The sequence below is a fragment of the Choloepus didactylus genome, chromosome 6 (genome assembly GCF_015220235.1).
Source record: "Choloepus didactylus isolate mChoDid1 chromosome 6, mChoDid1.pri, whole genome shotgun sequence".
NCBI classification, from domain to species: Eukaryota; Metazoa; Chordata; class Mammalia; order Pilosa; family Megalonychidae; genus Choloepus; species Choloepus didactylus.
Genome location: NC_051312.1, coordinates 81,416,520 through 81,427,126, shown reverse-complemented (window position 1 = coordinate 81,427,126; position 10,607 = coordinate 81,416,520). Strand labels below are relative to the sequence as shown.

The 10,607-nt window shown below is 35.1% G+C and overlaps 1 pseudogene; it reads left to right on the top strand.

Moving 5' to 3' along the window:
* The first annotated feature begins 2,497 nt into the window (after positions 1–2,497).
* Positions 2,498–5,783, top strand: LOC119537108 (annotated as a pseudogene).
* The last annotated feature ends 4,824 nt before the right edge of the window (positions 5,784–10,607 follow it).

The following is a 10,607-nucleotide window of genomic DNA, read 5'->3' as shown; positions in this document are numbered from 1 at the left end:
GGATACATTTCAAATTCTTAACCTAACATTCAAACCCTTGATATTTTAGTTCCCAATATTTTCAACTCCTATCACTTCCCTTCACTCATCCTATTAATCACTCATGTGGGGCTTCTGTGTTTTCTACTGAAAATGCCTCAAACCTTCTTACCCCATCCTTTCTCTCTGCACTTCTCTCTGCCTGAATAATTTTCACCAACTGTTCCTCAATCTAAAATCTTAATGGTTCCTAATCCCCATGAGAGCTAATTTAAATTTTACTTCTTAATTTCCTCAGTCCTTCCCATCTCCTGCAAGCTAATTATCTTCCTAATTTTAAATGCCTGACTTTTGGTCTGAACTTCTCACGCAGCCCATACAACATTAAACTTTTCTTATAGGCATTTTTTTATTTGTTTTATTTCTTCTCTGAATCTCTCATGGGATTTCTATTTTTTCATTTCTTTATCTACCAATATGCACAGAACATTGTCTTTCAGTTACTGTTTCCTGGCTCTAAGGCTGAATCATGACTATTGTGTCCCAGGAAGCTGGGTTGGCAGGGGAGAGACTAGCAGCTTGGAGATGGGAGTAGAATGTAGTTGCACAGGTAGGAGACGGTGAAGACCTGGTCTTTGTCAGTTGTGGTGATGATGTAAAGGAGCAGGTGGATGCAAGAAGCATTTCAAAGAAAGAATGGTGTAGGGTGATGGGCATTATAATTAGATCCTTCAAGTGATATGTTAACCCATCACCCATATTCAGGACTTTGCTGTTGATTTCCATTAACATCCTTGCCTTGACATTCAAAACCAACCACTGTCCATCCCCACTCTCTCTCTTGAAACTTCTCTTTCACCCCCACATGGATTCTATTTCAGTACAACCAAGCAAAGCTCTCATACTTCTTCAAATGAATTAGTCTTACAGTTGTCTCTATGCCTCTGTGCCTATGTTAATATAGTAATACTCCATCAAAAAGTCGATATTAACTCTTTCATCTTAGTCCTATAATTCTACCACATCCTTATTCAATTCTTAACAAGAAGCTGCTAATATCTACATAAAACTTCAGGTACTCTCCATTTCCTGAATACCTATAGCCCATTTCAAAAGCACTTATATGGCCAAAAAATATTGCCTATTACGTCTCTGAGATTTTCAACCATGAGTCTTGCTTCCCTCATTACAAAGACAGCTCTGCTCACCCCTCCCTTATTCAAGCTTGGATATGGGGAGACATGACACTTTTTATATGTGTGCTGAATGGAACTGTGTGGCACAAGTAGTCTTTAGACTAAAGACAGATCTTTAGGGCCCATGTGCCTCATGCTCAGATTGTCCGGCAGGGGAAGTCCCAAGTCCCAAGTTCCTGTTTCCTCAGAGAATTTCTCTTGGAGGTCTTACTCACCAACCTCTACCCACATCTTTAAACAGTGCCTTTAATAAATAGCTTTAAGTGGTCATTCACACATCTAAATATAATAGTAGTGAGTTCATGAGGAACTGTCAAACGGTCTTTCAAGTGGCTGCACCATTTTACATTCTCACCAGCAATGAATGGATGTTCCTATTTCTCCACATTCTCTCCCACACTTGAATTTTTTTTAATTGTAGTCATTCTAGTGGGTATGAAATGGTATCTCATGGTGGTTTTCATTTGCATTTCCCTGATGGCTAATGATTTTGAGAACATTTTCATGTACTTTTTGGCCATTTGTATATCTTCTTTGGAAAAATGTCTATTCAAGTCTTTTGCCTATTTTTAATTTGATTGTATATCTTTTTGTTGTTAAGTTAAAGAATTCATTTATATATTCTGGATATTAAACCCTTTGTGGATATGTGGCTTCCAAATATTTTCTCCCATTGTGTAGGTTGTCATTTTACTTTCATGATGAAGTCATTTGAGACCCAAAAGTTTTTAATTTTTATGAGGTCCCTTTTATCTAATTTCTTCTTTTGCTGCTAAGAAACCATGTGTTCCTGAAAAATGCTTACCCTTATTTTGTTCTAGAAGGTTGATAGTTCTCACTCTAATATTTAGATCTTTGATCCATTTTGAGTTGATTTGGTATAAGCAGTGAGGTATGAGTCTTCCTTCATTCTTTTGCAAATAGAGATTCAGTTTTCTCAGCACCATTTGTTTAAGAGACTGTTCTTTCCCAATTGAGTTGTCTTTGCCCCTTGTCAAAAATCATGTGGCCACAGAGCTAAAGGGTTGTGAGAGGCCACTTGCCTTACCCTGACATTGGCAGTGGGAGTGGCAGCCAGACTCTCAGAAGCTTATGATATTTTACAGTTCTGAATGTTAGCAACTGAAAACACCTGTAAACAGTGAAGCATCTGAAAATGACTCAGATTCAGTTTCTTCAAACTGTGAAAGTACCTATATTTTCAAATTAAGACAGTGTAACAAATTCTATACACTATGGACTTTGACTTTCTGTAAGGGGAAAACCTAACAGAAAACTTCAGCTTCTACAAAATCTGATGTCAGAGATTTCCCCAGTTTCTTGGACTCAACTTAAGTACTAATAGAAGTAGTTCCCACCTTAGTACAAATGGAATATCCTCTTTCTCAGGGAAGACCAGATCATCTGTAATTCAAGGTATAGTTGAAGGCCTAAACTCCTTAATGCAAGAGCTACCAAACAGTGGAAAGACTGATTCAGAACTTTGGAAAAACTGCGAGACCAGTTGGTTATAGCTATTCAATTTGGTGGAAAAGCAATGCCAAGAACAGATAGTTGCCCAGCAGGAACAGTTCCACAACCAAATTCAACATATACAGGAAGAGAGAAAAAAATTTAGTAAAGTTACAAACCAGTAGTGCTTCTTGGGCTCCCTATGGTAGAAGTTCTTCAAGCAAACAAACATTTTCAGAAACTCAAATGGGTTTTGTCTTTTTTTCTGAAAACAGTGACAGAAATTAATCTGTTGTCAGTTATTCTCAGTCTAAAGAACCTGAAATGCAGCAATAAACATCCCCACCACAACCAGACTGCAACATGGATAGTAGTTCAGTGAGCAGTGGGTATGTTTCCTTTTGTATTTCAGAATTAAATACCTACAAATCTAAAGACCCTAAAGAGTTCATGGAGTATAAAGAGGTTTCTAAATGACAGTTTGTAGTCCCTACAGTGCAGATGGATTCAGTTGTAAATGGTGTAAACAATAAGAGCCTTTATATACAGACTACTGAAAATTCTAATGCATCTTTAAAAGAAGATATTTCTATTTTTCCTGGTGAATTTGAGTATCATTTTCTTGGTGAAAATAAGATTTCTGAAGTATACAGCAGAAAAACAAATAGTAAATCTGTAACAACATTGGCACAAAATCTGAAACAGAACCAACCAAAGAGAGCACACATAGAAGAGAGACGTTTATAATATCTGCAAGGAAGGGAACAGATGAAGAAATCACCAATTGAGAAATCTGATTTCACTGCTGCTACACATCCTCAGGCTTTTTACCACAGTAAACCGGATGGAAGTCCAAATTCTTGGATGTCTGATGCAGCAAAAGGACTGACTTATTGGAAAGCAGAGGAGAAGGACACGTATCACTCTTTGCCTGAGACTTTAGAGATGTTTGTACCATCCTCCTCTGTGAATGTACCACCAAGCCAGGACTGACTCTAGATCCAACATTACATATGAAGCCAAATCAGCAGATTTCAGGGATACAACCACATGACTTTTTAAATACACTTGATGACAGAATTTCCTTTTCAACAGACTGTTCCAGAACTTAGTGTGTCTCATCACTCTGCCATAACTCATTTTCACAAGCAAGTAATATTGCTTCTCAGTTATCTGCTGGATTCCCCAAATATCCTTCATGCAAAAGCTTTACCACTGGACCCTAAGAAAAATCATGCATTCCAAAATGAAAGTTGGACCAGTTCTATGTTCCCTTCAGTACCCACTATTAGTAATAATATCTCAGTCAACACTACAGATGAAGAAAACACTGTCATGGTAACTCCAGCCTCAGTCAGCCAGCCACAGCTTCCAGGTACACCCAACAGGGTCCCAGAATGCATTTCATTGACTTCTGTGGAAGATCCTGTGATATTGTCTAAGATTAGGCAGAATCTGAAGGAAAAGCATGCTTGACATGTAGCAGATTTTTGAGATTATGAATCAGAAATAAATAGTTTGAAACAGAAGTGGACCACGGCAAAATAAATTTCTTCAATTGAAGTTTGGAAAAGAACCAATCAAATTCTTGTGGACAGATGTCAGTTAGATGGTGCTCTAAATGAAGCATCAGTCATGTGGGAACACTGAAAATACTAGCTTACTGGAAATTGAAGTGAATGATTTGAGAGAACACTTTAGTGCAACCAGCAATGCCTCCAAAATTTTGCAGGAACAAATTGAGGAAATGAGAACAAATAATAAAGAAAAAAACCAATATGATCATGCGACAAAAATCTAGACTGCAGGATTTAGAAGAAGCATTTGAGAATGCTTACACATTCTCAGATGATAAAGAAACTAGACTAAAACAAGAAAACAATGTTTCAAGATCTCTTAGGAGAGAATGAGTCCCTTGGAAAAGAAGAGGAAAGGGTAAAGGAACATTAAATACAACTGAGAACAAATTGCTTGATGCACAAACTCAGATTTCTGATATGAAAAGAACAATTTCAAAACTTGAAGCTCAGGTCAAGCAAGTAGAACATGAAAATAAAGTCTTCATCAGAATTCTAAAATTCCCATGAGACTCTCACATGCCAACACACTAGCAACTTCAGATGTCAGCAGGTGAAAGTGGTTGATACCAGGAGCAGAGTATTCCATCTTTACTGGCCAACTTTTGGATGTCCAGGATAGTAAAGTGAATAATCAGCTGGAGGAAACATGTGTTCCTGGGTACCATTCTCCTCTGGAAAAGGGTTCTTCACCTGGAGATTCACCAACAAGTTGATTGATAAAACCAAACCGAACAGAGAGAGGCTTCAGGCAAACCAATCATGGAAGCTTTAAAAGAACTTGATATGAGGAAAAAGTATTTAAAAGTTGGAGCACACAGACAGAGAAATAGACTCCTCAAATTAAATACTGACTCCCTGGCACGCTGAAACTTCAGTCAATGCAAGTCAGTCCCCCAGAGAGGAAAAAGAGATTTAATTCTGCCTCACAGAGAGCATCATCTTTACCACCTTCACATCAAAAATCAAATACTCCAACAAAAAGAGAGATTATGTTAACACCAGTAACTGTGGCTTAGAGTCCAAAATGATCCCCTAAAGAAAATCTGTCCCCAGGTTTTAATCATCTACTTAGCAAAAATGAAAGCAGTCCATTTCAATTTAATATACTTCGGGATGATTTAGATAATCCAAGAAAACAACTCCAGTTTCTTCCTCTACATGACTTGGAAGAAGGCAAATATTCAGGAAAAAATACTGAAAATCATAGCTCTTGCCCTGAATAATTGCTGAATGGAGCAAAAACCATTATCTATAAAATCTGCCTGGGAGAGGAATAAGTCAGTTAGCTATAAACAGTGTAAGTCTATTTCAGTAAAACCACATGGTAATGATTTTGAATATAGATCAATAATTCAGACCCTAACCAAAATGGAACATTTTTTGATGATCTTACCAAAGAAAAAGACCAGATTGAGGCTGCACTTATTCGAATGCCATCTACTAGAGGACAAATCACTTTGCAGACAAGATTAAATCAGGAAGCCTTGGAAGATGATTTGGAAAGGACTGAGAACTGGGTTCAGTTTGCATGACACTAAAGAAGTTTCGTATTTTGCATACCTCTGCAAATTACTGAGATATGTAGCCATTAAATTTTGAGACTATTTTCTGTTCATGCTAAGGGATAATAATGTATGTGGAAAAACCAAACTATTTTTCACTTTTTATAAGTCTTCAAATAGTTTTTCTTTACACTTTCTATTTTATACTTCAAATGGCCACATATTTTCAAGGTATTTTTGTTATGCTCAGGAATCTCTTCTATATTTTACTATTTAAAAAGTATTATTTTAAAATAGTATGTCTCCAATTTATATCAAGAGTAAGGAAATATAAACGGAAAAGTGGCTTGTTTCTAAACAGTGTTATCCTTTTACAAATAACTTTGCATACCAATTTTACAAACTTATTCTACATTGTTAAAAAATATCACATGGCCACAAATTGACTTTCCCACATCTTCAAAGAAGATAGTTGGAATTCTGATTGGAATTGCTTTGAATCTGTAAACTGCTTTGGGTAGAACTGACATCTTAACAATATTTAGTCTTCTGATTCATGAGCATGTAATGTCCTTTCATTTATTTAGGTCTTTGATTTCTTTTTGCAAAGTTTTGTAGTTTTCTATGTAGAAGTCCTTTATATCCTTAGTTAGATTTATTCCTATATCTTTGATTCTTTTAGTTGCCATTGAAAATGAAATTTTTTCTCTTGATTTCTTGTAATTGTTCACTGCTTATGTATAGATGCACTACCGATTTGGGGCTGTTTATCTTGTATACCACCACTTTGCTAAATTCATTTATTAGCTCTGGGAGCACTGTTATGAATTTTTCAGGATTTTCTGTATATTGGATTGTGTCATCTACAAATGGGGAAAATTTTACTTCTTTTCCAATTTGGATGCTTTTTATTTCTTTTTCTTGCCTAATTGCTCTGACAAGAATTTCCAGTAAAATGTCGAATGACAGTGATTACACTGGGCACCCTTGTCTTTTTCCTGATCTTAAGGGGAAAGTTTTCAATCTTTCACCATTAAGTAGGATGTTACCTGTGGGCTTTTCATATATGCTCTTTATCATGTTGAGGAAGTTACCTTCTGTTCCTAGTTTACTAACATTTTATCAAATTCCTTTTCTGCATCAATTGAAATAATCATGTGGTTTTTTCTCTTTATTCCTGTTAATGTGGTGTATTACGTTCATTTACTTTCTTTTGTTTAGCCAACCTTGCATACCAGGGATAAATTCCACTTGATCATACTGTATAATTCTTTTAATGGCTATTGGATTTGGTTTGCTAGTATTTTGTTGAAGATTTTCACATCTATATTCATAAGAAATATTAGTCTGTAGACTCCTTTTCTTGTGGTATCTTTATCTGGCTTTGGTATGACAGTGATGTTGGGCACACAGAATCAATTAGAGAGTGTTGCCTCATCTTCAATTTTTTTTGGCAGGATTGGTATTAATTCTTCTTGGAATGTTTGGTAAAATTCCCCTGTGAAACCATCTCTTGGGCTTGTCTTGTTGGGAGATTTTTGATTACTGATTCTACCTCTTTACTAATTATTAGTTTATTGATGTCTTCTATTTCTCCTTGAGTCAGTGTAGGTAGTTTGTGTGTTACTAAGTGTTCATCCATTTCACCTAGGTTATCTAATTTATTGAAAGTTAAGTATAGAATTATCATGAGTCAGAAATCCTACTTCTAAGTATATATCTAAAAGAATTTAAATCAGGAACTCAGGAATTTTCACACTGAAGTTCATAACAGCATTATTTACAATTGCCAAAAGAGGTTAGCAACTCAAATGTCCATCAATGAATGAATAAACAAAATGTGGTATATACATCCAACAAAATATTATTTGACTATAAAAAGTAATGGAATTCTGATACATGTGACAATGGGGATGAACTCTTAAGACATCATGTTGAGTGACTAAGCCAGACACTAAAGGACAAATACGGTATGACCTCATTGATATGAACAATTAGAATAAGCAAATTCAGAGGGTCAGAATCTAGGATATAGATTACTAGGGAACTGGGTGGGGATAGGGAATGGAAATTTGGAAAAATTGAAATATTTCGGTGGTGATGGTAGTACATTGTGAGCATAATTAACAGCACTGAAACATAGGTCTGAATGTGAACAAAAGGGGGCAATGTTAGGTTACTTATATATGTGGCAGTAGAATAATTTTTAAAATAAAAACATGAAATTGCACTACACAAACAGTGAACTCTAAGTATAACCATGGACTATAGTTAATAGTACAATTATAAAAATATTCTGTCATGAACTGTAACAAATACACCACACCAATGCATAATAGGAAGGTATATGGGAATCTTGAATTTTATGCATCATTGTTCTGCAAATGCACAACTTCTCTAATAAAAAAGACTAAAAAGTAGTTAAGTTTAGAGACTGCAGAATAGCAGATTATGAGGTCACATTCAGCAAACTCTCCAGGTCAAGCCCTACCCCTAAGATTTAGTAAACGACACTCTCCTTGGTTGCTTTCATTCTTCATTAATCAATAAACATTTTACTGCAATAACTATGACATGAGTAAAATATTTTCTCTGAGGCTAATCCTATAGAGGAGATAATCACAAAAGTAAAATGCTGAAAACACTGTGCTACCAGGACGTGACAGAGACTTGCACCTGTATTATGGGGGCACAGAGTCACTCAACCCTTTTATTCAGGGAGAGAAGAAAGAGTATGGAAAGAGTCACTCCTGCTACTCCTTACAGTTATTGGGGGAAGAAAGAGTGCTGATATCCCTTTTCTTGTTTGCTCCTCAATATGTTTCCTCAAATCCATCCAGCAGATCTTATTATATAATGCTTTTCCTGCCCAAAGATCCATCCCTATAATCAGACCTTAATTTATTTTTGACAAGGAAAAAGGAAATTATGGAGAAATCATAGCTTATTTAACAAACGTGCTGACATCAAACAAGAACAGCAAACAAAACACAAACCTTCAACCTAGACACACACATTATACAAAAGTTAACTAAAAATGATCATAAACCTGAGTGTAGATCCTAACATTATAAAATTCTGTAAGAGAACATGACAAAAATCTTTGAGACTTGGGTTTCTCAAATAATTCTTAAATTAGGCACCAAAAGTACAACTCTGGGAAGAAAAAAACAAGACAAATTAGACTCAATCAAAATTAAAAATAATTGCTCAATGAAAGACACTGTTAAGAGAATGAAAATGCAAGACACAGATTCAGGGGAAATATTTGCAAATCACGTAAAGGACAAAGGACTCGTATCCAGAATGTATATATCTTTAACAACTCAAAAAAAAAAAAAAAAAAAAAAAAAAAATAACCCTGTAATAAAATATGGGCAAAAGATTTGAACAGACATTTCACCAAAAAAGATATATGGATCGCAAAGAAACACATAAAAAGAGTCTCAACCCCATTACTCATCAGGGAAAAACAAATTAAAACCACCACAGTGAGACACTAATACCTACCTATTAGAATGACAGAAAATAAGACAATGTTAGGTGCAGGCAGGGATGCAGAGCAACTGGGACTTTCATACATTGTTGGGAATGCAAAATTGCACCACCACTTGTGAAAATGATTTGGTAGTTTCTTATAAATTTGAACATGCCCTGAACATAATGGCCCAGCAATCTGATCCTAGGTCTGCAGCAAAGAGAAATGAAAACCTACATCCATACAAAAACCTGTACATGAATGCTTATAGCACTTTATCAGTAACAAAATGTCCTTCAGCTACAGAAAGGATAAATAAAACATGGTGTATCCATACAATGGAATACTGTCCATCAAGAACATATATAAATCTCAACTGCATTTTACTGAAAGGAGTCAGATTCAAAAGGCTGTAGAATACCATTTATATGGCATTCTGGATGATCCAAAACTATAGGATCAGAGCAAAGATAAGTATTTACCAGGGACTTGGGGTGGGTGTACTGGTTTACTATAAAGGGATAGATCAAGGAAATGTTTGGGTGAAGGAACTCTTATGTATTAGGGTGGTGGTTATATGACTTTCTATATTTGTCAGAACTCCTAGAACTAAACAATCAAGTGAATTTCAATGTAAGAAGGTTTAAAAAGCAAAAAAATATTATAACTTCTCATAAAAGCATTTGACAATTTCAGTTCTTTAAAGTTTATCTGTCATCCATCTTATTTCCTCCCTTCCTCTCTCTTCTTTTCTTCCAAAACCTCTCTTACTTGGTTTCCTGCCTTTTTCCTTTCTTCTGTCTTTCCATATTGCCATTTTTATACAACAAATATTTTTGATCAATTTGATCACATAATATGAGCTAGCCCTGGGTTATGGATTGAAGCATCTTGTGTTTGACAAATTCTAGTAATCTGTTCTTTAATGCCTCAGAAATAGGTTAAGGATGAGTCAATAAGAAAGAATATCTTTTGGGAAAAATATATACTTTCATGAATGGTAAAAATGATCTTGAAGCTATGAAAATTGTTTAAGATAAATTGTATTATCAAACAAGAACAGCAAACAAATAATTTATTTGCAAAAACAAATTATTTGCAAATGGATTTCAACTTCTTGTGATCATGATTTTTCATGAGGCCTTTATAAAGAAATTCAATTTGTGTGGCAATGGAATTATCTAACTAGATGTTATAAGACACCTGTCTAATTCAAATTTGGTAGTTCTAAATATTATTAGAGTAATATTTTCTAAGGAAATTGACAAGAAGGAAAACCTCATTTGTAATGCATAAAAAAGAAAAATGAAAAGAAAAATAAAACTAATTAAAACAATTTATTTTTATGTGAATAAAAAAATGTATGTACCTAGTTAAGATGTTATTTAAAAAATCCATGTAGCAGAAATGGAGGGCCTGA